This window comes from Canis lupus, chromosome 24 (genome assembly GCF_011100685.1).
Source record: "Canis lupus familiaris isolate Mischka breed German Shepherd chromosome 24, alternate assembly UU_Cfam_GSD_1.0, whole genome shotgun sequence".
Classification (NCBI taxonomy): Eukaryota; Metazoa; Chordata; class Mammalia; order Carnivora; family Canidae; genus Canis; species Canis lupus.
The window spans coordinates 17,327,021-17,354,875 of record NC_049245.1 but is presented as its reverse complement, the minus strand read 5'-3'; the positions used below and the strand labels follow the sequence as shown (position 1 = coordinate 17,354,875).

At 39.6% G+C, this 27,855-nt stretch overlaps 1 long non-coding RNA gene across 3 annotated transcripts; it reads left to right on the top strand.

Moving 5' to 3' along the window:
- LOC111092154 lies at window positions 1–25,921 on the top strand. 3 transcript variants are annotated; one of them, XR_005377648.1, is made up of 4 exons: window positions 1–181; window positions 19,727–19,987; window positions 20,647–23,223; window positions 24,371–25,921. It is a non-coding gene; the product is annotated as an uncharacterized LOC111092154 (long non-coding RNA). The 3 variants fall into 3 exon arrangements; XR_005377649.1 differs by having other exon boundaries at window positions 20,639–23,223; window positions 24,679–25,921; XR_005377647.1 differs by having other exon boundaries at window positions 20,639–23,223.
- The last annotated feature ends 1,934 nt before the right edge of the window (window positions 25,922–27,855 follow it).

The following is a 27,855-nucleotide window of genomic DNA, read 5'->3' as shown; positions in this document are numbered from 1 at the left end:
ACTGTGTCCATGACAACCAGAAAATCCAGAGCAGTGGCTGATTTTAACCATCTGGTTCTATCCTTATTCTTTAAATTTCTCTTTTCCTCAAGGGTTATACTAACTGCTTTATGATAAAGGACAGACACACTACTACACAGACAGGCTGATAGGAAAGTATCCACGCTGTCTACTGGAAGAGGTGAGACAAGTGTCGGTGTGTGATAGATCCCATGTGAACAGTTGAGAGGAAAGGGGACAACTTCCTATTAAAGAAATCAGGAAGGCTTTGAACCTTCCTTCTATCTTCAGGATAAAGAGGGAGTTTTGTTGGAGGAGGTCACGTGGGTAGGCATTACAAGGAGATTATCACCAGAAAGCAAAGGTGCAGAGGGGAGAGAAAGGGAAAGCACAGTCATAGAATGACAATGGGCTCACACTGGATTTGTTTAGGGGAGTGGGGGAGATAAGACCAAAAAATGGCTTAGCAACTTATTATGGAGGCTTTTGAACACTCAACTGAAGAGTCTAGACTAATTTCAAAATCAATTGAGGTACTTTATCTCCTTGAGCTACATGCCTGCTTCCCCTGGATAGCACAAATGGTCTTTTTTGTGCCACATCATCTAACACAGTGCCTTGCCTAGTAATGGTCCTCAAATAGTTGTTGATTCCTATTGAAAGCATTAAATAAATAATGAGAAGGCATTAATGGATTCTGAGCAGAATAATAACTGCATAAGGGAAACCAGAACCTACAACAGATTCTATTGCCTTTCATCATTCTTCACTCCTCTACTTACCAAGCTTGGATTTTTATGATTCACCATTATAATCACTCTCTTGCATATACCGTCAACCCTCTGCTGCTCTCTCACTTGGCAAAACCCCAGCCATGGTTTAATCCAACTCTCATCTGCTGATTAACATTTCAATACTTACATGAGAGAAGGAAGAAGAGTTAGTGGCTGAACACACTGGAGTTGGGGCCTGCGTACTAACTCACCCTGCACCGGGGTTTAGCCTGAGGAGCATATCCACAAAGTTTTGCAGTCTTATAATGAACAATTAATCATCTATTCAAGCAACTTTGAGAGAAAACAAACACCAAGCTCCATCATGTAAAGAGCTCAGAAGTCATCATATCCATCTACACAAGAGAAAGCTAGACAAATAGAATATAATCGACTCTTCTTGGGACCATCTGGAAACTGAGGTCACAAGGCAAACCACTATGTTGAACTTTAGAGGGACAGATGCATCCAGAACTATAGCTCCTGAGATTCATTTACCTAGAATAGAAGTCATTGGAATCAATGAGCTGGAAGGAGCACTTAAATCATTATTTTGATAAGTGCAGGAATCTGAGTGCAGACTTGTATGAGAGTGAGACATTGGTGGATACCAGCAGTCATGGGGAAGGGGAGGAAACACTATGCCTACATGGGCTCTTATTCCAGGAACCCCATCAGGTTCCCACTGGAATAATTGGAGAAACACCCCCTCCTAGTCTGGATGGGAGAAGGGAAGAGTAAACATCTTCAACCCCCACACCCCCAACAACACTTATCTCAAAGAAGGTCCCAGTCCTAGAGGAAAGAATGCTTTGCCAATAAAAAAAACAAAGATGACAGCAGATTTCTCATCAGAAACCATATGAGCAAAAAAGAATGTAGAGTGAAACCATTAAGGTGTTGAAAGAAATTGCCAATCTAGAATTTTATATCCAGAGAAATTACAAAGGTGAAGGAGAAGTAAGTTTCCTCAGACAAACAAAAACTGGGCAATTCATTGCAACAAGAAATATTAAGTTCTTGAGGCAGAAAATAATTTAAGTCAGAAACTTGAATCTACATAAAAAAAATTAAAAACAAAAAAGAGCATCAGAGAAAGAATAAAAATAAGATAAAATATTTTATGTTTTCATTTTTAATTGCCCTAAAAGACAACTGTTTAAAACAATAACAGTAACAATGTATTCTGTGCTTATAAAGAAGTGAAATGGATGATAGTATCATAGGAATGGGAGAATGTTATGAGATGCCTGAACTATAGGGAGCCCTGGAAGGAGAAGCAGAGGTGGTTGTATTCTGGGGAAACAGCCCTTTCAGTTTTATTAGCATTTCTGTAACATGGCTGATCCCAGCAGATGTGTCCTCTGAATCACTTTTCCAGATGGCCCCTGACCCAGGAGGCAGATGGGGCCCCCAGAAAGCTCCTGGGTCCTTGCAAAAGAACATTTGTGTTGGCCTGTCCCTCCATGCTACACTGACAGGTCAGACTCATTATTTGAGCTCACACAGCAGACCCCTAAACATAACACACTACCAGAATTCTGGAGTATCTTTGAAACCCCTCATGTATGTTACATCCTGCAGTTAGGCTGTGTTCCAAGTCTGTTTCTCATTTCCCTTCTAATCAGGTGCGATGTTTTCATCATCTCATTTTCCAGATGGCAGTTGCTCTCCTTTGGGTACTGGCACAGAGGATAAATTTGCAAAGCTCTCCCAGAATAAAGAGAAAAACAACAAAGAGATGAGGGGCACCCGAGTGGCTTAGCCGGTTAAGCATCTGCCTTCTGCTCAGGTCACGATCCCATGGGATCGAGCCCCACATCAGGCTCTCTGCCCCTCCCCCTACTCGTGCTCTCTCTCTCTCTGAAATAAATAAATAAAATCTTTAAAAAACAACAACAAAGAGATTTAAAAGGGAGAAAAGATGACATATAAAAATACAGTGACCTGAGATCAAAACCTGAGACTAGAAAATATTCCGCAGTGAGAAGTGAGAACAATTAGACTGGGACTAGTGATCAGAGGCATAGTTGAGGGAAACTGTCCTGAGATGGAATAAAATAAATCTGAATATTCTGATTAAAAGAACTAGTCTATTATTGCAGGAACCATCAGTGAGCTCCATACCTAGGACACCCTGGCAGAATTATATTTACCTTATAAAAAAACAACTAACTTTTCATTATGGAAAGTATAAAGAATATTCAAATATATCCTTGGAAAATGCAGATTAGCAAAGGGAAGAGAGTAAAAATCATCTATTGTACCACTACCCAGAGAAAAACTTTCTGGTACATTTCTTCACAGTTCTAATTAATGTGCATATCATTTTTTACTTAGTTGTGATTTATATGTTATACACGGATTTGTATTTTCTATTCTTTTAAGACACTTTTTTAAATTAACAAATTAATACATATTAATGACAAAGATTGAAAACTGGGGGGGAAATATGTAGAAGGAAAAAGTAACCCAGACTCTACCCAGATTTAACCACAATTAATGTTGGGATGCCTGTCCTTGCAGCCTTGCAGCCTTTTTATCTATACCTTCTTACATAGTTATATTTACACTGTGAGCTGGAAGTGTAATCTAATTCTTAAACACAGTTAACATAAAGCATTTCAGAGATTCCAGATGGTAAATGAGACGAAGGGCTTACTGATGGGATAAAAGATTTGCCACAAGATGATTTAGTCATCTTTCCTAATCAAAAAACCCCCAAATACTCAGATCATTCGGGGTGAGTTTGAAAAAGGCAAAAGCCCTTTGGGAAAAATGTAGTGACTCATATTCATCTGTGAGGCTTAAATAGTTTGGCCACTACAAGCAACTCTGGATTATAAAAGCACACTATTGTTTTGAGTTCCATAGAATAACAGAGCTTGGGTACATTTTCTGGTTCTGGGAAGCCACAGAAGTAAAAAGAAAGAAGAAGAAGAAGAGGAAGAAGAGGAAGAAGAAGAAGAAGAAGAAGAAGAAGAAGAAGAAGAAGAAGAAGAAGAAGAAGAAGAAGAAGAAGAAGAAGAAGAAGAAAGAGGAGGAGGAGGAGGAGGAGGAGGAGGAGGAGATTTAGAAGAAGAAGAATCAGGAAGGACTAGGCTTTATGACTAAAACAGACCCCACATCATCCAACAAGAATTCAGACTGGAGTCCAGGCTGAAGAAGTTCTTGTGTCCTGCAACATCCTTGGCAGGGGGTGAGGTACAGAATGGAGACATGCTCCAGGGCAAAGTCATAACCTTCAACACTCCCACTGTGAAAATGAGAGCAATGGAGAGATTACCTATGCACTCAGCTCAACAACATCATAAAGTGAATTGAAATGACAGGTGACTAAATATTTAAAAAGTAACTCATTGATACAATGAAAAATCTGTGAACTGATAGATCCACCCAAGAAATGGTTTCCCAACTCTGAATCATCTTTATTTCCATCAGTGAACAAACATGCTGATGAATTAATCTTCCCTAGACCCCACATCTATCCCCTTCCCCAGCTACTGCCCCCTCCTCTGCTCTCCTCTACAAGGAAACGCCTCGGAAGACATTCACCCTGCATCTCTAGCTCATCCCCTCCTCTCTAATGAGCCTGCTCCCATAGTTTGGTCCTTACCTGTCTTCCCAACAGCTGTTATCAGGGTTTATCCAGGTATCCTCGGTCAAGGCCATGTTGTCAAAGCAAACAGCCATTTCTCAGACCTCATTCACTCTACTTCTCAGTGGCATTTGGCACAGCTGACCCCTTCCTGTTTCCTGAAACACTATTTTCCCTTGGCTTTGAGAGATCTCCCTTTGGTTTTTCCTTCTCCTCATCTCCTTGAACCCAATCTTCTCCAAGACTCAATTCCCAGACACTCACTCCTTTGGTGGCCTCATCCAGTCTTATATCTATAAATATCATCTATCTACATGCTGACAACTTCTGCATTTACATACCCAGACTGGATCTCTCTTTTGAACTCCAGATGTGGACCTCCACCTGCTCACTGGACATCTCTGTCTGCTTGTCTAATGAGCATTTTTTTTAAGATTATTTATTTTAGAGAGAGAGGGAGAAAGCATGAGTATGAGGGGAGTAGCAGAGGGAGAGAGAGAGACTCACAAGCAGACTCCGCTCTGGGCACAGAGCCCAACTTGGGGCTCGATCTCAAAACCCTGAGATCATGACGAGTCAAAATCACAAGTCAGATGTTTAACTGACTGAACCACTCAAGTGCCTCTCCAATGGGCATTTCAAGTGTAACACGTCCAAACCTGAACTCCCAAATCATCACCCTGATGGCCCCCAAGCCTGCTTCTCCCTCAGTGTCTCCATATTAGAAAATGGCAGCAATGTTCTTCCCCAAGTGTCAGGACAAAACTCCTGCGGTCATCCTTGACTCACTTTTTTCTTTAACACTAAATCTACTGCCTCTGTGACTCCTATTGGTTCTACTTTAAAGTTATACCCACAATTCTACAACTTCTGTCTTCCTCTACCACCTTCACCTCAGTTTTGGTTGCCATCTTTTCTCACCTTACCCCTCCAGCCTGTTCACCACACAGCAGTCATAAAACACAAGTCATATCATGTGTCTCCTCTGCTCAAAATCCTCAATAGTTTCCTGTCTCCTTCAGAGTGAAAGCCAAAATCCTTATAGTAGTTCTGCATGCTCTGGTTCCTGTAACCCTTCCCAACCCTCTCCCTTACCCTTTATCTTTGACCTCATCTTTGACTCCACCTTGACTCAGTGGTATCTATGTTATTCTTCAGAAATATAAGGCAGGCTGCTACCTCAGGGTCTTTGTACTTGCTGTTCTCTCTGCTGGAATACTCTTCTTTCACGTCCTTCAAATTAATTTCTCCCATGAATGCCTCCCAATCAACACCTATAAAGTAGCACCCCTCTGTGGTTCCTTTCCCCCTCTCTCCCCATCTCCTAACACTCCCTGTGGATCCTGCACTTCAGCCATATAGACATCTTGCTTCCCCTCCAGCCTAGAACCTTCCTGTTCAGGGCTCTTCCTCTTTCCTAGGCCCTGTGCAATCTTCCCCTAGATTACCACATGGCCCATCTCTCTCACATTTTTCAGGTCACCACTCAAATGTCATCCTAGAGAGAAGAATTTCCCCACCTGTTTTAATTCTAGACTGCAATCCCCAAAGGATAGGAACTTTATCTGTTTTGTTCACTGTTGTATCCTTAGAATTAAGAATAGTGATCAATAAATATTGTTGAATTCGTATGATCTAATGAATACAGAAAAAATAGAATATATTTCTACTCATCAGATATACTTTAAAAAACATATGTCTCTTAGAACAAGATTTTAGTAAATAGATATTTAGTCAGCTTAGGCCACTGTAACAAAATACTATAAACTGAGTGGCTTAACAGAAATTCATTTTTTCACAGTTCTGGAAGCTGGAAGTCAGAGATCAGGGTGCCATTATGGCTGGGTTCTAGTGAGAGCTCTCTTTGTGGGTTGCAGATGGCTGCTTTCTTGCTGTATGGTCACATGGCCTTTTCTTGGTGGCTGCTCTTGAAGAGAGAGATCTTCTCTTCTCTTCTCTTCTCTTCTCTTCTCTTCTCTTCTCTTCTCTTCTCTTCTCTTCTCTTCTCTTATCTCTTCTTAAAGGGCTGAGCTACCATGAGGTCCCACTCTCAAGACAGCATCTAAACTATCTCCCAAAGGCCCTGCCTCTACCATCACATTGGAGGTTAAGGCTTCAACATATATGAATTTGGCGGACATGAACATTCCATCCATAGCAGAAATGTTTTTAAAAGACTGAATTTATCATTTGATGAAATGATCCTTCAGTAAATGAACTGGCTTTCAGTAAATTCGCTGTTCCCTGTTCTTGGGGGTGGGAAACACAAAGGCAAATCTTAGGCTCTCCCACTCAAGTAAAATCATGAAAAGAAATAAATATATGAAATCAGAAATTTTTTAAAGGGATATAATGATGGCAATTGAAAAAATAGAAAAAAACTTCCAGAAAGATGGCTGTCAGAATGTACACCTATATCCTCTCTGAAATTCAAGAAAATTCACAAAGAGAATAAAAAATGGAGAAGAAAACTCCATCTAAGGAGAAACCAAGGCATAGTCATAACCCCACCCCAAAGGTCTCTCCAATGTATGCAGAGTGTTTTGCAGAGTGTGTTTGCAGAGTGAAGACCTGTAGGCCCCTCTCTCCAGTCTGCCCAATGCGTGAGCACATTCCAGAAGGGGAGAAAAGGCAGACAGTATATTCATCTGAGAGATGACCACTACATGTTCCTATAAGGCTTTTCATGGGAGAGAAGGTCACTGACATGGGGGCTCATTTAGAGAGAGTAGCTAGTGGACAGGTGGCTTTCCTGCTTGCTTCTTTTTTTCTAACATGTTATTGCATACACCATTGATAAGGAACCAGTGGGAATTGTGCTAGCCCCAGTGGCCAACTTTCTCCCTCTCCTTATCAGTGTTACTTTTGGTGCAACTTTCTGGGGGCTCTGGCCCCAAAATGATTAAGGTCCTATTTTCAGAGATTTGAAGGGAGTAAGATATGACCAAGAATACCACACCCAGCTACAGATTCTGTTTGCAAGTAAAAGCAGCAGAATGGCATCCTTAATTACAGAAGAATTAAAGGTGCTATCACCCCAAAAACTTCCCAGAAAACTTAAAGATATAATAATGATGAACCAAATAACTCACCAAAGGAAAAAGTCTGGAGTTATACATAAAAGTCTCTTAAAATCTCTTCTGTGGGACACCTGGGTGTCTCAGTGGTTGAGCATCTGCCTTTGGCTCAGGTCGTGATCCCAGGGACCTGGGATCAAGCCCCTCATCGGACTCCCCGTGGGAATCTGCTTCTCCCTCTGCCTACGTCTCTGCCTCTCTCTCTCTCTCTCTCTCTCTCTCTGTGTGTCTCTCATGAATAAATGAAATCTTTAAAAAATATCTCTTCTGTGTTTCTCCTCTGGAAACAATTTAACTGCTACAATTCCCCAAAATGTCAAAATAAGTAATCAATAATAATAGTTCAGTGCCAAAGTTAAGTTCAATAATATGGCAGCAAGGAAAGTCATATTGGGGTGCCTAGGTGGTTCAGTCGGTTGAGTGTCCAACTCTTGATTTAGGCTCAGGTCATGATCTCAGCATCCTGGGAATCGAGCCCTTCGAGCCTTTGTCATCTCTGCACTCAACAGGAGTCTCCTAAATAATAATAATAAAAATAAAATAAAATAAAATAAAAAATAAAAAAAGCAAGGAGTCTCCTTAAGGATTATCTCTCCTCCTCTCCTTCTGCCCCTTGCGTGTTCTCTCTCTCTCAAAATAAATAAATAATAAATAAATAAATAAATCTCAAAAAAAAAGTAAAATTGAAGGGTCAAGGGGAATGTGGATGATAAGATTGCTCATGTCATTGTCACAGAGGGCAACAACACATTCTTCTGTTGTTTTTTTTAAGATTTTATTTATTTATTCATGAGAGACACAGAAAGGCAGAGACACAGGCAGAGGGAGAAGCAAGCTCCATGCAGGAAGCCCGATGTGGGACTCGATCCCGGGTCTCCAGGATCACGCCCCGGCCCGAAGGTGGAGCAAACCACTGGGACACCCAGGCTGCCCCTGTTTTAAAATATCTTAAATCTCTCTCTTTCTGTGTGTGTCTCTCAAAGTAAATGAATAAAATCTTTAAAAAAAAAAAATTTAAAACAAAGATATTTAAAAGTATATAAACAACCACCAGTGGAAGTAAAATCAGACTTTCGTTTTTCAAAATAATGAAGAGGGAGAGGACAAAAGGTAAAACAAAGAAAGTACAACAACAGAGTAAAGTGTAGGGAAAAAATTTAGTGTGCTGTTGTCCAGGAACTACCTGTCTTCCCCCCAATACCCACTTCAAAGCTAGACTCAGTACTTTGTTGATTCACCAAGAACCAAATGCTCTCTGCAGAGCTTTGGCAAGTAATAGATCATAGTGAAGACTTTGGGGGAAGACGGAAGGGAGCTTGCACCACACCCTACACAGCAAAGAACCTAATGCAATTTTTGTTAAGTAAGACACTTCTTTTCACAGCCAAAATCTCTCTTGGGAGAGATGCCTGGGTGGCTCAGTGGTGGAGCATCTGCCTTCAGCTCATGTGTGTAGCTCAGGGCATGATCCCAGGGTCCTGGGACTGAGTCCTGCCCCGGGGTCCCCTCCAGGGAGCCTGCTTCTCCCTCTGCCTATGTCTCTGCCTCTCTTTGTGTATCTCTCATGAATAAATAAAATCTTTTAAAAAACAAAAACAGAAACCTCTTGGGCTCCCAACTCCCAGATTTTATACATTCTCAGCACTGTGTAGCATAAAGGAATGAAATATCAACATAGCTACATGGATAAATCTCAGAAACAGTGTGGTAAGTGAAAGAAGTAAAAAAAAAAAAAAAAAAAAAAGTAGCTGCTACATGATTTCAACCATGTAGGAAAATCAAAACTGTAGTGATAGATCAGTGGTCACCTGGGGTTCAGAAAAGGAAGAGAATCCAGTGCAAAGTGCCCAGGAAAATTTCTTAGAGTTATGGTCTCCTCTAAATCTTGGTGGTGGCATTTACAGGATCACATACAAAGTTCACTGAAACTACACAAAATCAGTGAATTATAAAGTATGTGAGTAATACCTCAGGAAAGAAAAGAACTTTTCTTTCTCAGATTACCTAGAAAATAAAACTGTTACATACCAAAATTTGCAGACTATACATAATGCTTTCATTTCTAACAGAAAGCATAAAAATAAGTTAGGCATCAATGTAAGAGTCTGACAAAAAAAAAAATCAAGAGAAAGTAATTAAAATGGTAAAAGCTTGAAATTCATTTGAAAAAAGAACCAAAAGTAAGTCCAGTTAGTTACCAAACACACACACACACACAAATCTCCTAGTTAACAGAATCATCCAAAACGAGAGAGAGGAAGCACAAAAATACAAAATAAGAACTAAGATTGAAGAAGAACCAATGATTGAAAGCAGACCAAGAACCAAGAAAGTGTGGAAAGTTGTCCAAGATTTACCAACAAAGAAATGCCAACCCTGTCACCTCCAAGAGTGAATTCATTCCTTTCTCTTGCTAATTAGTTTCTTGCAGCAAAATCCCTACTCTGAAACTTGCCAAGACCAGAACAAAAAAAGAAATCTGCACCCCAGGCACTCATAGGAATATTGAAACACACTTCCAACAGTTAAATATTAGCAAATGAAATCCAGCAGTCATTCAAACAATAGCATGTTATTTGTTCAATGGTTTTGTGTTTGGAAATTTATTTTAAGTCATATGTTGATAAATAAAACAAACAACAAAATAGTATTTGATGAAATCCAATATTCATTCATGTTTTTTTAATCTTTAGTAAAATGGTAGAAGATGGGTATTTTCCACCAAATGACCCATAGCACCAAGCTTAATGATACCATCCTGGAAGCTGCCCCAGTTAGATATGGGAAAAAGCAAGGATAGCTATTGTTCTTTATTCACCATGGTTCTAAAAGCCTGACTCAATCCAATTAAAGAAGAGAATGAAAAGCACAGTCCACAGAGAAGGAGCCCCTAGTGTCATAATTTGTGGATGCTAAGATTGTATTCTTGAAATTTGAAAGCATCAACTGAAACATTTTTTAGAAACAATCGGAAAACTTAGTAAAGTGACAGTTTATGAAATTAACATACAAAAAACAAAGGCTTAGTGCACCTGGGTGGCTCAGTCAGTTAAGCTTCTGCCTTCCGCTGAGGTCATGACCTCAGGGTTCTGGGATGGAGCTCCACATCGGGCTCCCTGCTCAGCGAGGAGTCTGCTTCTCTCTCGCCCACTGCTCCTCCTCCCTCTCTGCCCATGCCCCCTCCCGAATAAATAAATAAAATCTTAAAAAAAAACCCAAGGCTTTTCTATAATTAAACAGAAACCAGTTAAAAAGAAAATGAAGAAATATTGCAATCATGATAGTTATAAAAACAAATATAATTTATAAGAACATACTTTTTTTTTGAAGTATAGTTGACATACAATGTTATATTACTTTTAAATGTACAGCATAGTGACTTGACAATTCTATACATTACATACACAATAACTCCATGATAGGTGTAAATACCATAAGCCTGTGGTTATATAGTCAAACTAAGACAAAGGACACAAGCATATACAATGGGGAAAAGACAGTCTGTTCAATAAGTGGTGTTGGGAAAACTGGACAGCTACATGCAAAAGAATAAAACTGGACCACTTTCTTCTACCATACACAAGAATAGACTCAAAAGGGAGTAAGGACTTAAATATGAGACCTGAAACCATAAAACTCCTAAAAGAAAACCTAGGCACTCATCTCTTGGACATGGGCCTTGGCAATATTTTTTGGATTTGTCTCCTGAGGCAAGAGAAACAAAAGCAAGAAGGAACTCTTGGGACTACATCAAACTAAAAAGCTTTTGCACAGTGAAAGAAACCAACAAAACAAAAAAGCAACCTATTGAATGAGAGAAGGTATTTGCAAATGATATATATGGACATATTCTTGATTAGAAATGTACATGATCAGGGAATCTGGATGGCTCAGTTGGTTAAGCAACTGCCTTCCACTTAGGTCATGATCCTAGGGTTCTGGGATCAAGCTCCACAGTGGGGCTCCCTGCTCAGCAGGGGGTCTACTTCTACTTCTCCCTCTGCCCCTCTCCCTTGCTCATGCTCTCATTCTCTCAAATAAATAAAAAAAATATTTTTAAAAAAGAAATGTACATGATCCATATAAAAGTAACTATAAAAAAATCAAAGAAGCATAAATGATTTGAATAAATAATAGCATCAATAATAATAATAATAACCAACATTTTGTAATTATAGTGTAGGTCCCTATAAGGCTCTACTGGGAGTTGTCGCTGGTAATCCTCCCAGTAACCTGATAAAGCAGGTGTTATAGTTACAAAACTTGGTAACCCCTTAGTGCCCAGGTTCTTGGTCACACCACTTCAAAGAATTAAGAGGTAGATCAGATGAAGAGTGGCAGGCAGCAAAGCAAAGTTTATTGAGCAAGAGTATGAAGTTCCCGGAGAGGAAGTCCTGAGTGAGTTGCCCCCAGAGTGTCTTAGAGGTTTTTATTAGGTCTTTGCAGAACCTTCTTAAGCAATTGGGGTGTTGAGTCCTGCAATCAGGACTTTAGTCACATATCTGTCTACGTGCTGATGTTCTTTTTTTGCTAACATCTGGGGGCTTATGTCTTAACTGCTTCTTGCCCATGATATTGACAAATGCTTTTGTAGTTAATTTGCCTTATTTTAGGACATTTTGCAGAAGTCACTTCTGCAAAGGCTGCAAAGCAGAATGTCAGTGTAGTCCTTTCTAAACTGAAAAACAGGATGTCAGTGCTGTTTTTACTTTAGCTGTCCTGACTCCATATTTCCTTGTTGGGGACCCTAGCCCAAACTACCTAACTGTCCAGCTAACTCCTAACATTATTATTATCTCTGCTTATTGCGGGAAAATGTAACATGGTGAAAAAAAAAGTTGATCCTTCCAATACAAACTGTCTAAAATGCAATCCCAATCAAAACAGCAAGATAATGATTCTGAGTTCCACTGTGAAAATGTAGGCAAGTTACTCATTAGCTCTATGCCTGTTTCTTCACATGCAAAATGGAAAAGTTCTTATAATAAAACATTAAATTAATTAACACATACAAAGTATAACAGCACCTGGCACAGAGTAGGTATGTAACTGTCAGCTCTATTATTATTATTGCCTAGAAGAATATACATGAGAAGAGCCAAGGAAATCCTTGGGGAAGAAATGAGAAGAAGGGCCATATAGGTGGGCCAGCCCTCCTGATATTAAAATATGCTGCAAAGCTACAATATTAATTGTTTAGAAGAAAACAGCATGGAATTGGCAGACTGATGAATACAAAGTACAGAAATAAACTCAAGTTTATTGAGTTAATGAGGATTCAGTACATTATTTAAAGGTGGCACTTCAAAGCAATGAGGAAAATCTGTTATATGAGAAAACCTGTAAGGATGATCTGTTAACCATTTGGAGAAAACAGAGTGAATTCTTAACTCTTTTTCTTTTAATCCAAATTTATTTTACATGAAGCAAAGATTTCAATTTTTAAAGTGTGGACAAAAGCACTATTTTCATCGGTGTACATTTTCTACAAACAAGGAACAGAGAAAGCTTTCCTAAACACCCACATGAATCCTAGAAGTCACAAAGGACATGATAAATAAGTATGACTACATAACAATTTTACATTTCTAAACACTCTACAGATATGTCTGTATTTCCTTAAATGAAATCTTAACAAGATATCTGCAATACAGAGAAGAGGCCAAAAATAACTTGTTAATATACAAAATGTAGGAACAAATCAATTATGAGGAAAATAACTCATTAAAAAATTAGGAAAGTATATGAACAGATTAATTATGGGGGAAAAATACAAATGACCACTAAACATGAAAAGAAGTTCAACCCTCCAAGAATGTAAATTTAAATTACTAATTATACTTTTTGTGTGTTTCCAGATGCCAGAATTTAAGATTGATAAGTAATATTGGCAAGAAGGTAGAAAACCTGTATTCTCCACACCGTTAGTAAGAACACAAATGGATAAATGGATGAACTTTTTTGTTGCGAAATTTGACAATATCTTAAATGTGCCCACTTAGAAGAATTTGTCCAAGAGAAACACTAGCACAAATAGACATGAACAAGGAGGGTTATAGTATAGAAGCATAAGATCAGTTACTATAGTAATTATTTATTACGCTGGAGCAGAAACTGAGGAGTGTCTGGTCCAAACTCTGAGGTCTGTCCCAATACAGGTTGCCAGCACCACATCCTGAACTCTCTGCTCGAGTGTCCCTTAGATCTCCATGGTCAGCTATTGTTTAATGTAGTAACATACAGACTCTTCCAAATTAAGTCCTTCGGGAACTTATGGAGATTGGCCCGGGCTCCCTTCTGAGTACTCCACAACACTTCATTTGGAACACTTAAGACACTTGAGAAACTTCAATGTGCAGACAAGCCATCTGGGGATCTGGCTAAAATGCACATGTTGATATGGCCTGAATGGGCCTGTGATTCCACATTTCTAACCAGCAACGGGGTGATGCTGATTTTGCTGGTCTACGGTCCACAGTTTGAGTAGCAAGGCCATAAAATACACTCCTTTAGTCCGGTTCTTTGCAGACTGAACCTGGTAGGCATCACTCTCTTGACTCCCATTTCCTCTAGCCTGGCTTTGTCATGCCCATTGCATTGAGTTCATAGATCCTTCCCTGGCACCAGATTTCATTGTTTTCACCATCTGTGCTCCTGTAGCACGGGCCAGTAGGAGGTGGCTGCTACTGCTGCAGGTTCCCCTCGAACTTCTCAGCCCAAACTCTGGAAACTTGGAGCTTTGGTGGTGAAAAGAGTTTCCGATTCCAATTTAAGTTTGACTAATTCGTCATTTTTCATCTAGAGAACTGATTCTCTGACCCTGCCTAATCGTGCTCTGTAAAAAAATCCCAAAGCATTTCCTCTTTCATTTTCTTCTCCCTCCCACTTCTTTTTTTTTTAAGATTTATTTATTTATTTATTCATAATAGACGGAGAGAGAGAGAGAGAGAGAGGGAGAGAGAGAGAGAGGAGAGAGAGACAGACAGGCAGAGACACAGGCAGAGGGAGAAGCAGGCTCCATGCCGGGAGCCCAAGGCGGGACTCGATCCCAGGACTCCAGGATGGTGCCCTGGGCCAAAGGCAGGCACCAAACTGCTGAGCCACCCAGGGATCCCTCTCTCCCACTTCTTGACTTCACTCACCATCACCCCCTGGGCCACTCACAAGAAATCTGTGCCTTAAAGGCTTCTCTGCTGGGTTTGAATTTCAAATATGAAACCCAAGTTCTTTTTTTTTTTTTTTTTTTTTTAAAGATTTTATTTATTTATTCATGATAGTCACACAGAGAGAGAGAGACAGAGAGGCAGAGACACAGGCAGAGGGAGAAGCAGGCTCCATGCAGGGAGCCCGACGTGGGATTCGATCCCGGGTCTCCAGGATCGTGCCCTGGGCCAAAGGCAGGCGCCAAACCGCTGCGCCACCCAGGGATCCCGAAACCCAAGTTCTTAATGATTTCCTTTCTGGCAGATGGTGTTGCTCCAAGACTACTAAGGGACCAAGCAGAAAAGATGGGAGGGATTGTGTGAGAGAGCTGGGGAGCCCCCATATGAAGAGGAAAATCCCACACCTCCTCAGAATTCACAGGTGGGAGCCAGAATGCAGGGAGACCTCCTGGAACTCAGAAGAAGCCAGGGTCCAGAGTTGTTCTTTGGGCAGTTTACCTCAAAACTGGGCATTATTTATGTGACAGGAAACCAGGGCCAGAGATTCTATAGCACCCCAGCTGGGGCTTCCCCAGCAATGGCAGTCCAAAGATCTTGTCTACAGCTTGAGTTATAAACCACGTGGAAGATGGAGAAAGGAGCCTCAGGCAATGAGGAGCTTCTCAAAGCCTCTCTTCCTGCACAATAATTTTATGAGAACTTACACGTCAGGGAGAAAGATATCACTTTCAGGCCACCTCCTGTGCCCCATCTGTGCCTCCTTGGAAAATGGCCACAGGTGAAGGCTCCCCTCTGCAGCAAGGCTGCGAACAGATCTGCAGCATCTAGAGAGGAAAAGTATCCCTGTATAAAGGAGCAGCTCTTTGAAGAAAGGAGAAAGAGCCACAGCTGCTCTTCCCCCTCCACAGAGCCCCTACGCTGCTCATCCCAGCCCCTCATCCCTGCCAGAAGGATCACTTCATTATATCAAAAGACATCTCCCATCACCATAGAAGTGAAACTTTCCAGACACATACTTCAGATCTACACCCAATTTTATGACATAACTTCATCTCTCCAACAGTTTTTTTTTTAAGATTTTATATATTTATTCATTAGAGACACAGAGAGAGGCTGAGACATAGAGGGAGAAGCAGGGTCCCCGCATGGGGCTCCATCCCAAGATGGGATCACACCCTGAGCTGAAAGCAGACCCTCAACCACTGAGCTACTCAGGTGCCCCAACTATGGGTTGTATAAATGTCTCTCTTATCACAAAGGATTTCAAAGAAATTCTGCCTTACAAGCTGTATTGTAGTGTCACTGTGTCAGATATATGGCATATTCTCTGCAATTGGGAAATTTAGGAGGTTCAAGGCTCATGTAATCCCATAGTTTATGGGATTTTAGTTTATACTTTCTGACTATAAACATCTGGACTTATGTTTGCTTCTTCTTTTTTTTTTTTTTAAAGATTTTACTTATTTATTCATGAGAGACACAGAGAGAGAGAGAGAGAGAGAGGCAGAAACACAGACAAAGGGAGAAGCAGGCTCTATGCATGTAGCCCCATGTGGGACTCGATCCCAGGACTCCAGAATCACACACTGAGCCGAAAGCAGATACCCAACCGCTGAGCCACCCAGGCGTCCCTTATGTTTGCTTCCTTAATGCATTCTCCACTCAGCAGCTATGGTGTCACCCAGAGGCATACACCACACTATACGTCCTCCCTGCCAAAGGCCGCTCTGGCTGCTGCTCAGTACATGAAACAAACCTCACCTCCAGCACCGGCACCTGCTGCTCCTGTGCCGGCAACACAGATTTCCCAGGTGCCTGGGGGGCTTGCCTCTCGTTTCCTTCTAGTATCTACTCAGACAGGAAGAAGCCATCACTAGAGATGTGAATTTGGGTGTCACCAGCAAAGGGATATTGTTTAAAACCATGGGTCTAGATGAGATGACTGGAAGCAAACAGAGACTTCAGCTGTAGTCCTGGGGCACTCGTCCCCATACCCCAACAGTAGGGAAGCAGAGGCAGCAAGAGAGGGAGAGGAGAGACTAGGAATGTGGGACTCCAGAATCCAAGGGAAGAGCTTTTCTTGAGGAGGACAGAGTGATCATTGTGTCCAGGTAACAACAGCAGCTTGGAAGCACAGATGGGCAAACACAGGCAGAATGAGAGAGAAGACCCCAAAATGACATTTTTGCTAGTTTCCAAAGCAGGTGGGTGAGAAATAAATAATACAAATAACAACCCAAGGAAGCCAAGTCCCAAGCTTGCAATGGGGTAAGTGGTAAGCCTACCCAAATGGCACCTATGAATGCTCAAAAGTCTGAGAAATTGGTGACACCTGGTCTCTCTGGAAGCGGTGATGCAGAAAAAGCCTAAGGCAAAAAAGATTGGTCGAAATTCTAACAAGTGATCAGATCCTCAGATCACCCCAATTCTGTTCAGCCAGGTCACTAGACTTCTACCCTCCCCTACAGATGACCGGACCCTTAATTCCTGAAGAGACTGACTAGAGGTCGGGTGAGGAGATTCCAAACCCCATAGAAAGCAGGGTTGCCACACTGAAAACAAAGGAATCATATGAAGGTGGGCATTCTGGATGCTGACACAGCCTTCACTCAGCCTTGCTGCCCATGCAGTTCTCAGGATGCCAGCTCCCATCCGAACAGGAAGCAGAAAGGTGTCCAGAGCAAAGACTCAGACATCTGAAGCCAACAAGCCCCACTTTCCCATTCAGAGCTTCCAGTCAGCTGCTAAGTGTTCACTCTTAAATGTGTGCAGACAGCAAGATGTCTTAGGAAGGCATCTACCATGAAAGGACAAATCCAACACAGACACAAAACAATCAGTGGGAGAGAAACTATGTTAAACTAATATTATCATTCATATCCTTAGGGGATAAGAGAAGAAATATTACCTGTGAAATGATAACAGGATACCATGAACAACATTGGTCCAGAGAACAAAAAGAATACTTAGGAAGTAAAATCATGGCAACAAGACCTCATGAGTCACGAAATTGAAGCAGTGAAAGATAAAAGTTGAGGAAGCCTCCAGAAAGAAGAGTGAAAAACACAAAGAAATGGAAAGCATAGGAGAAAAATAAGAAAAAACCAGCTTAGCAGACCCAGTGTCTGATGAATAGTACTCTATAAAAAAGGACAGAGAAACGAGGGGAAGAAATCATCAAATAAACAATTTAAGCAGATTTTCCAGAACTAAATAATGTGAATTTCCAGACCATGAATACTCAGCACAAAAAAAAAAAAAAAAAAACTGACTCACCCCAAAGCACATCATTGTGGAATTTAAGAACACTGGAGACAAAGAGAATGAATATCCTACAAGTGTCCGGAGAGGAGAACAGGGCACCCACAGGAGGCCAGGAATCAGAATGGATTCAGACTTCTCAAAAGCAACACTGGAAGCCAGAAACAAGGAAGTAATGCCTACCAAAAGTCTAAAGGAAAAATATAGTCAACCTAAAATTCTATATCCAATGAAACTAAGAATCAAATTTGAGGTTGGAATACAGACATTTTCAGAAATACAATAACTCAAAACATTTACCTCCAAGATCCTCTATGTTAGGAAACCACTAGTGAATGCAGTTGGGGAAATATAATTAAAAACAGAATCTTGGGCAGCCCCGGTGGCGCAGCAGTTTGGCGCTGCCTGCAGCCCAGGGCATGATCCTGGAGTCCTGGGATGGAGTCCCACAGTCAGGCTCTCTGCATGGAGCTTGCTTCTCCCTCTGCCTGTGTCTCTGCCTCTCTCTCTCTCTCTCTCTGCATCTCTATGAATAAATAAATAAATAAAATCTTTAAAAAAATTTTTTAATCTTAAAAAATAATAATGAAAATAAAAAAATAAAAAACAAAAATCTTCTAAAAAAAACAAAAACAAAAACAAAAATCTTCTAGGAAACCCTCTCCACAAAAGTAATACTGAATAAACTTTAAACAGAATGTGATGCACATCACAGTCAATCTGCTGAGAGACTACAAAAACAGAAAAAAAACTTGCCCTTTTATTTAGCCAAAGAGATGGGAGCCATTATATGCATGGTTTCAAGATAAACAATAATTAGTCCTCAAGGAAGAGGACTAATTTGTCACACATAGTTTTTCCTAAATTCACCCGGTAATTGGACTGGTTGTTTATGTTTGCTAATTATAATTAGCTTTATCCAAAGGAAAAACAAACTTGTTCTATCTTTGTGACAGGAAGTCTTTTTACAACTTGGAATGAGGGTCGTCCCCTCCCACAGAAACTGGGAGATAGGAATGTTCTCTCCCTTGATAGTTTCATTTCAAAGAGATGGCTCCTAGATCCTTGATAAGAGACATTCCTGGGTCAGAAAGCTGGCAAGAGGTTTTTTTCCTTCTGATAAGGTTTACATACATATCCTAGAAAGAACTAAAGTTTTCTAAGGTAAATGCTCCAAGAAAAGTGAAAGGAGGAATTCTTTTACTTTCAACAAGGAGAATTAAGCCTTTATTTTTAATTTATTTTTTATTCAAGTATAGTTAACATACAGTGCTATGTCAGTTTCAGGTGTATAATACTCAACAATTGTATACATTTCTCAGTGCTCTTCAAGATAAGTGTATTCTTGGGGCACCTGGGTGACTCAGTCATTTAAGGGTCCAACTGTTGATTTCCATTCTGGTCATGATTTCAAGGTCATGAGATCAAGTCCCACATCTTCAGGGCAGGAGCCCACTTAAGGTAAGATTTTCTCTCTCCCTCTCCCTCTGGCCCTCCCTTCACTGCTCACAGGCTCTCATTCTCTCTCAAAAAAAAAAAAAAAAAATGTATTCTTAATCCTCTTTATCTATTTCACCTTTTAAGTCTTTATCTTTTTTTTTTTAGATTTTATTTATTTATTTATTTATTATTTATTTATTTATTCATGACAGAGAGAGAGAGGCAGAGACACAGACAGAGGGAGAAGCAGGCTCCATGCAGGGAGCCTGATATGGAACTTGATCCCAGGACCCCGGGATCACACCCTGGGCTGAAGGCAGCACTAAACCACTGAGCCACCAGGGCTGTTCTAAGCCTTTATCTTCTAAATAAAGCTTTTAAACCTCTATTTTTAATTTTTATTTGTCTTTATAGTGTATTCCACCACAATGAGAAAGTAAATCAAGGAAGAGAAAGACAAGGGTCACCCAAAAGAGGAGATCAACCATGGGAGAGGCTAAGGTAATCCTCAGGATGGTGGAAGAGGAAGATTCAGGATGACGGCTGTGCAGACAGAAGCCATGAGAAAACTTTGGGAGAGTCTTTTTCAGGAAAAAGGAAATTATGCGTTCCAGATGCATCTGAATGCACTGAGAGATTTAAAGAACTGGAGAAGAGTTTGGGGCTGGATTCATGGTAATACAAGAAATATTTAGCAAATAATACATAATTATTAACTCTAGGAAGACAAATAGTTGGATAGGAAAGGAAAAATAATCATAGTTTAGTACATGGCTCCTTTGTGAGTAAAATTTTCAGATCACGGCACTTCAAAAAATTGATCTATGTAAAATTACAATATATCTCTCCTGGAATGATGGGGTGAGGACAGGAAGAGTAAGGCTGAATGTGGGAGATTGGAAAGGCAAGGAGACATAAATTTTCATTTTCTATAATAGGATGTCAGAGGTAATATTTACAATTGAAAAATCAAGGAGTGGCAATGGAAGCATGTTATTGGGAATACAGAGATAATACCAAACATAATATCTAAAGGAGATGAAAGTATTTGCTTCTAAAAAAAAAAAGAAGCTGGAGATCTGCTCATCTCCTCAAAAATACTGCGCAATTATTTGATTGCATAAACTAGTATGCATATTTTGGTCAAAATGGGAAGTCAAATTATAAGCAAAATAATTCAGAATTTATTAAGTTGGCCACTGCATTCCCAAGGATTGGAGAGGAATAAATATGATCCTTATCTTTGTGGAGTACAGAATGAAAAAGAAAAAACTTATAACACGGTATGATAAAAATGCTGTACTAAAAGTATTTTTTTTTTTTAAGTTTACTAGGTATTTGAAGACACTGGCGACATTTTGTTTGCATCTCCATTATCCTGTGTAGTGCCTGGCAGGCGGGGGTATGTTGGGGACAGGTGAACAAATGAAGATATATACACATGCATGTTGCACTAGAAACAGAAAACAGAATATTTTCCTATATTTATATGGAGGAGGAAAACAAATCCAGGAAGACTTTATGGCAGATGTGATATTTGAATATGGAACTGGAAGTATACTAAGAATTTCTCCAGGTGGGCAAAGATGGGGAGAATATGCAAAGCAGGGAGAACGATTTATATAAAAAAGATGAGCGAGTAGCATGATATCAGTTAGTGTATCAACAATAATGCTGCATAACAAACCACCCAAAGCTCAGTGGCACCCAACACTATATATATTTTTACTCATAGAGTTGCACATCAGCTGAGATTGGACTGGCAGGCTGAGTTTTTAACAGGTTCAGATCTTACCTGCAGTAAAGTCCAAAAGTGTTTCATCCCCTTTGGACCAAGAACTGTGATATATGAGGCAGGCTCTTCTTGCGACAGAGACGGGAGAGCAAGAAGACAAGCACATTTCAAGCCTCTAGACATACCGTATCCACTAATAGAAACATTGGCTAGAATAATTTACATGAACAAGCCCAGCATCAATGGGTTGGAGAATTATATTCCTCCTCCACTGGAGGTTGCTGAAAGTGATTCCTGAATAAAAGTCTAGATTTACAAGTGTTGGGCAATAGCCATAAATGCATATAACTTTTGGAGACTTTCTATTTGCATTTCCCTCAAGAGTAAAAGTTACTCAACCAGAATGAGCCACATGGAGCTACTGAACATTTACAATGTGTGGCAGGTGTGATGGAGGAACTGAATTTTAGTTTTATTTAATTTGTACTCATTTAAATGTCATGTGGCTTATAGCTACCAGATGGAACATGCAGCTGTAAACACCACAGTTAAAGCTGATATTTTGATCTGAGGATTTGTTTTACGAAGTCATGTCCGAAATTGTCATCTTCTGCACATATATTTTTTGTTCTGTCATGAATTTTAGGATTCACTTTTACTATGTACTTGTTCTTTGTGAAGATTGGAAAAGACCTTGAGGGCTACGTGGGCCAAATTAATTCAATTCCTGAGCAAAAACTGCCTCCCTGACCACCTCCAGACCTTCTTGCCAATGTGTGTCTCTGGGAGAAGAAAAGCTAGGAGAGGATGTGGACCAATCAAAATAAATCCAGCAACATCATTAGAAAAATAACACAAAAAATATAAGAATAAAAGAAAAAATTCCAAGTGGATCCCTCTTATGATGGTCATCAGAGGGTCACACAGGAAAATTATTTCTCATCTGAATAATCTTGTGTTTTTGCCACATACAATTTACATTTACAAATTCCACAAATATTATCATTTCTGGGAAGGAATAGAACAATGCTGGCCAATAAACGGAAAGGCAGCATGCGTAAGAATCCTTCCATACCACTGTTTCAGGACCAAAGTCTAAGAAAGGAGAAAAATACTAATAAGAATGTAGATTTCCTTCTCTTTCTAATTTCTTAGTCTCTATTCTTTAAAGGAAAAAGAGATGGAGCAGAAATTGAGAAGATTGTGCAACAGAATTTCCATACCGGATACACACCGAGTTTCTTACAAATAAAGACCACATTGAAGAAGGAAACATTACACGGGCAAAGTGTATTTCACAAAAAGGAAAAGGAATTTCAAAGAGAAAGAAGACAGTCTCTAACAGAGTTCTGATCAGAAAAATAACTCTGGAATTTCTATAGTTTCCATTCTGCTTTCTATCATAATTCCATATAACTCTCCGGCTCATTTAGAAGGGAAAATATCTAGACTATTCCAGGCTGAATACAATATTCACAAGGATTACCAGAAACACAGGATGTAAAATCAGTAATAGCAGTAGCTGGGTTCCTCATACAATAAGAAAAAGAGACCAAGAAACCAATAGGCAATAATTTAGAAGTTTGTTAGGAAATGTGTCCTCTTTACTTTGTCCCTTGAGGCTCTTTGCAAAAGCCAAGATTCCACATCTTAATGTTGCAGCAATCAACAAGCTTTCATCCTTAATTAAAACAATTAAATGCCATTTTCACTTATCAAATTGGCAATCATTGGGGGAAAAATGTAATACCATGCTGGGGAATTTAGAACCCCCTTTTCTACGAGTGTAAAGTGGTACAACTACTCTGGCTGCATGCTTCAGAAGCTTAAAAATGTGCTTATCCTTTCCGCAGGATCTATCCCTGGCAACTTACTTAGCTGCAAGGATGTTCTTCCCAGCAATATAATAGAGTGCTATGCAAAAATGGTACTGCATCCTATATTGGGTTTCTTTGTTTTTCAGGATTGTATTTATTTATTGGAGATAGAAAGAACACATGAGCTGGAGGGAGGGGGAGAGAGAATCTGAAGCAGACATCATGCTGAGTTACAGAGCCCAATGCAAGGCTTTATCTCACCACCTGGAGATCATGAGGTCATGATGGGAAACCAAGAGCTGGTTGCTTAACTGATTGAGTCACCCAGGCGCCCCGCATAATGGGGTGAGAAGGGAAAGGTGGGTTACCAGTAAAAATTATGATTGTATTTGTGTAAGTAAAAATTATATGTACACTAAAAGTAATATGAAAGGGGTAGAATTATTAACAGTTTTATTTTCTGTATACCTACATTTTCTATACAAAATTCTAGTTTTTGTACATATATTTTGAGAACATTGCTTTCGCAAGAAAATTTTAATACATATTTATGATCATAAAAAAGGAAAAGGGGGGAACTGATTGATTTAGAAGATCTAATTATCTTTACTAAAGGATCCAGGAACGGAACAGCATCCCACCTAGTAAGCAGAGGGGAGCTCCCGGGGCTTGCTAGATGTTTTAAATGCTGCTGCCTGAGGCCCAGGTACCTCCTGTGTGGCTGTTCTCATCTACTGTTTCATTATAACAAACCACCTTTGCTGGAGCCATGCTGAGTGGGCTGCTTTCCTTGTTCTCTAAGACTGTATCACCCAGAGGTACTGGCCACAGAGTAAACCATGTGTCGTAGTATTCCAGCATCATCACCTCCATCCACAAAGTCTTTAAGACTTGTGGAAATAAACATAAATTCTCAACATCTGGAATGGTCGCGAGCATCTTATATTCTTTGCACGAGAGGGTTAAGCGAGGCCTCCTGTCATCTCAGACAGACCATTGCCAAGAAGACGGATGTTTAGAATTGGATTTGAGCCACAGGGATGACAACATTCCCCTGCACTCATTTCTACCTCCCCAAGATATAATTTAAGTAGGTCTGGAGACCTGACTGCCTTTAATGCACATGAGGGTTGCTGACTCCCCCTTTAACTTTGGACCTCTGAGCCCTCCCGGGCTCACTCCACATTTTTCCACTCAAGATTCTTCTCCCCTAGCAGAAAACTCAGAAACAAAAAAGGAACAAGTATAAATCAGACTGGTCAGAGTAGTTCTTCAGATCGCTTCAAATGGCAGCATTTCCAATCCTGGTTGGTCCTTTTTACTTTATTCAATGGAAAAAAAGAACAAACCCTCTTGAGTATGAGTTTTGACAAAACCTCCAAGCATTTTTACAATCAGATTATTTATTTTGCACTTCAATTTTGCTTCCACATCATGCCATGATCTGTTTACGTGTGTGTGTGTGTTTCAAATGTCACTGCTTAAGAATTTTCTGGCATTTTCCAGGGTTGCCCCAAGCAAGCAATTGTGTTAGCAAGAGTGAGATGGAAAAGGAAAGAATTACAGGACAGCAAAACAGAAGTGAAGTGAGCCAAGTTTTCCCGAAGTACACTCCAAAAGAGAAGTGGGCCAGTCAAGAGATACAAAGGCCACAAAAACTCCAGGGCGAGGGCTTATATCAATTTTTTCTTTTAGGTGGGTCCTAGGGTTGCAATATCTGAGTGTGTTTGGCCTGGATTATGGAATAATTAGCCAACTACCCATATCCTTTCCCAAGATGCCTTCAAGATATCTCAAGATTATTTCTATTCTAGAGACACAGTTCAGATGAGGACAAGGGACTGCTTTCTGCAAAAGTGCAGCAAACACAAGAAATTTAACTCTTCCTCTGCCTGGATGTTGTGACCACAGACTGACTGCTAAATGGGTGGGGTTGGGTGGTCCCTCAGTTGAGGCTCCTTGTCAGGACGTCTAAGGTCCATCCGCCTATCACTCATGCCTAGCTCCCTGCCTGAAAATTACAACTGACATAAAGCCAACCCTGGTCTCAGTTCTGTCTTAGCATAAAGCACCATTCAAAGAAATAACAGTCCATCAGAAAACTAAAACAGTTAAAATCTGTATATGCCTCTCAAAAAAATAGCACAGGACAAGTACACGAAGTTTCTGAAACCAAGAGAGAGAATATAATCTGGGCTAGGGTCTGATGGTGCAGACTTAGAATATTAATGAACAAGGCACCACTGGAAATCATGCCATGGGCTTTCAGGAAAAGCACATGTGGTCAGTGCAGCAGGCCTGGAAGCTGAATCTGGCTGGAAATACTCAAAGGAAAAAGAGAAGATTCCAGCTAAGGGAGAAGGCACAAAGGCAGGGCTGCTGAAGACTGGTCTAGCTGCGGGGACCACTATGACGTGAATGGTGCTTGCAGATGTGCTGTGCAAACCAACATCTGAGAATATGGATCTCCAAATGCATGAGGGAGTGACTTGCCTTACAAAATGAGTGTTTGAAAAGTTCATATCTTTTTGACGTGTTTTTACACTTTTGTTCCCCAAATCAAATTACAGGCAAATTTTCAGGAACCTATCAAAAGCAAGGTCCATTCACAATGTACTTGAGAATAACCTCAAGGGTAATTATAGCATAAACAAATCATGTTTGTGTTAGCAGAGATAGGAGAAGAGAACTCAAGGGGAAATTTGCTTTCTTTATAAATGCTGCTGGGTTTTTTTGTTTTTTTTTTTCATCTTTTCACCCATCTTCCCACCCACCTCCCCTCTGGGGACTATCAATCTGTTCTCTGAAGTTAAGAGTCTGTTTCTTGGTTTGTCTCTATTTCCCCCTTTGCTCATTTGTTTCTTAAATTCCACATATGAGCGAAATCATATGATACTTGTCTTTCTCTGACTTATTTTACTTGACATTCTACTCTCTAGCACCATCCATGTTGTTGCAAATGGCAAGATACATTCTTTTTTTTACAGCTGAACAATATTTTATTGTATAAAAAATGTTTTATATATTTAATTATATATATTATATATATATATATATAAATACACATACATACCACATCTTCCTTATCCATTCATCAATCAATGGACACTTAGTCTGCTTCCCTATCTTAGCTATTGTAAACAATGCTGCTATAAACACAGGGGTGCGTGTGTCCCCTTCAGTTTCTGTTTTTGTATCTTTTGGGTAAATAAATACCCAGTGGTGTGACTAGTGGATCTTATGACAGTTTTATTTTTAACTTTTTGAGGAACCTCCAGACTGTTTCCACATTGGTTGCACTAGTTTGCATTCCCACCAACAGTGCAGGAGGGTCCCTTTTTCTCCACATTCTCACCAACATATGATCATATAGTTCCTATTCTTTCTCTTACTGATGTGATGTATCATGTTGGCTGATTTGTGAATATTGAACCACACTTGCAACTCAGGAATAAATCCCATTTGATCACGTGAATGATTTTTTTTTAATGTGTTGTTGGATTCTGTTTGCTAGTGCTTGGTAGAGGATTTTTGCATCTATGTTCATCAGAGATATTGGCCTGTAGTTCTGGGTTTTTTTTGTTGTTGTTGTTGTTGTTTTTCTGTTTTTATGTTTTTTTGTTTTTGTTTTTGTTTTTTGTAGTTCTGGTTTTTACGGTGTCTTTATCTGGTTTTGGTGTCAGGGTAATTCTGGCCTCATAAAATGAATTTGGAGGTTTTCTTTCCTTTTCTATTTTTTTGGAATAGTTTAAGAATAGGTATTAACTCTTCCCTAAATGTTTGGTAAAACTCACCTGTGAAGTCATATTGCCCCAGATTTTTGTTTGTTGGCATTTTTTTTTTATTATAGATTCAATTTCTTTGCTGATAGTCAGTCTGTTTAAATTTCTTATTTATTCCTGTTTCAGTTTTGGTAGCTTATATGTTTCTAGAAATTTATCCATTTCTTCTAGGCTGTCCAATTTGTTGGCATATAGTTTTTCATAATATTCTCTTCTAATTGTTTGTATATTTGTGGTGTTGGCTGTTATTCCTCTTCTCTCATTTGTGATTTTATTTATTTGGGTCCTTTCTCTTTTTTTCTTGATAAGTCTGGCTAAGGTTTGTCAAAATGATTGATTTTCTTCAAAGAACCAGATCCTGGTTTCATTGATCTATTCTACTGTTGTTTTTTTTTTTGTTGTTGTTTTTTTTTAGTTTCTTTATTATTTATTTCTGCTCTAATATTTATTATTTCCTTCCTTCTGCTGGTTTTAGGTTTTGTTTGTTGTTCTTTTTCTAGATCCTTCAGGTGTAAGGTCAGGTTTATTTGAGATTTTTCTTGCTTCTTGAAGTAGCTCTGTCTTGCTTGCTATAAACTTCCCTCTTTAGAACAGTTGTTGCTGTATCCCAAAGACTTTGTACCGTTGTGTTTTCATTTTCATTTGTTTTCATGTATTTTTTAATTTCCTCTTTGATTTCTTAGTTAACCCATTCATTGTTTCACAGCATATTACTTAACCTCCAGGTATGTGTAGTCTTTCCAGATTTTTTTCTTGTGATTGACTTCAAGTTTCATAGCGTTGTGGTCAGAAAAGATGCATGGTATGATTTTGATCTTTCCGAATTTGTTGAGGCCAGTTTTGTGGTTTAACAGGTGATCTATTCTGGAGAATGTCCTATGTGCATTTGAAAAGAATGTATTCTGCTGTTTTAGGATGGGATATTCTGAATATATCTGTTAAATCCATCTTGTCCAGTATGTCATTCAAAGCCATTATTTCCTTGTTGGTTATCTGTATGGACTATATGTTCATTGATGTAGGTGGGCATTAAAGTCCCCTACTATTATTGCATTATTATTAGTTCCTTTATATTTGTTATTAACTATTTTATGTATTTGGGTGGTCCCATGTTGGGTGCATAAATATTTACAATTGTTATATCTTATTATCGGTTTGTCCCCTTTATTATTATACAGTCTCTTGTGACAGTCTTTGTTTGTTTTTTAA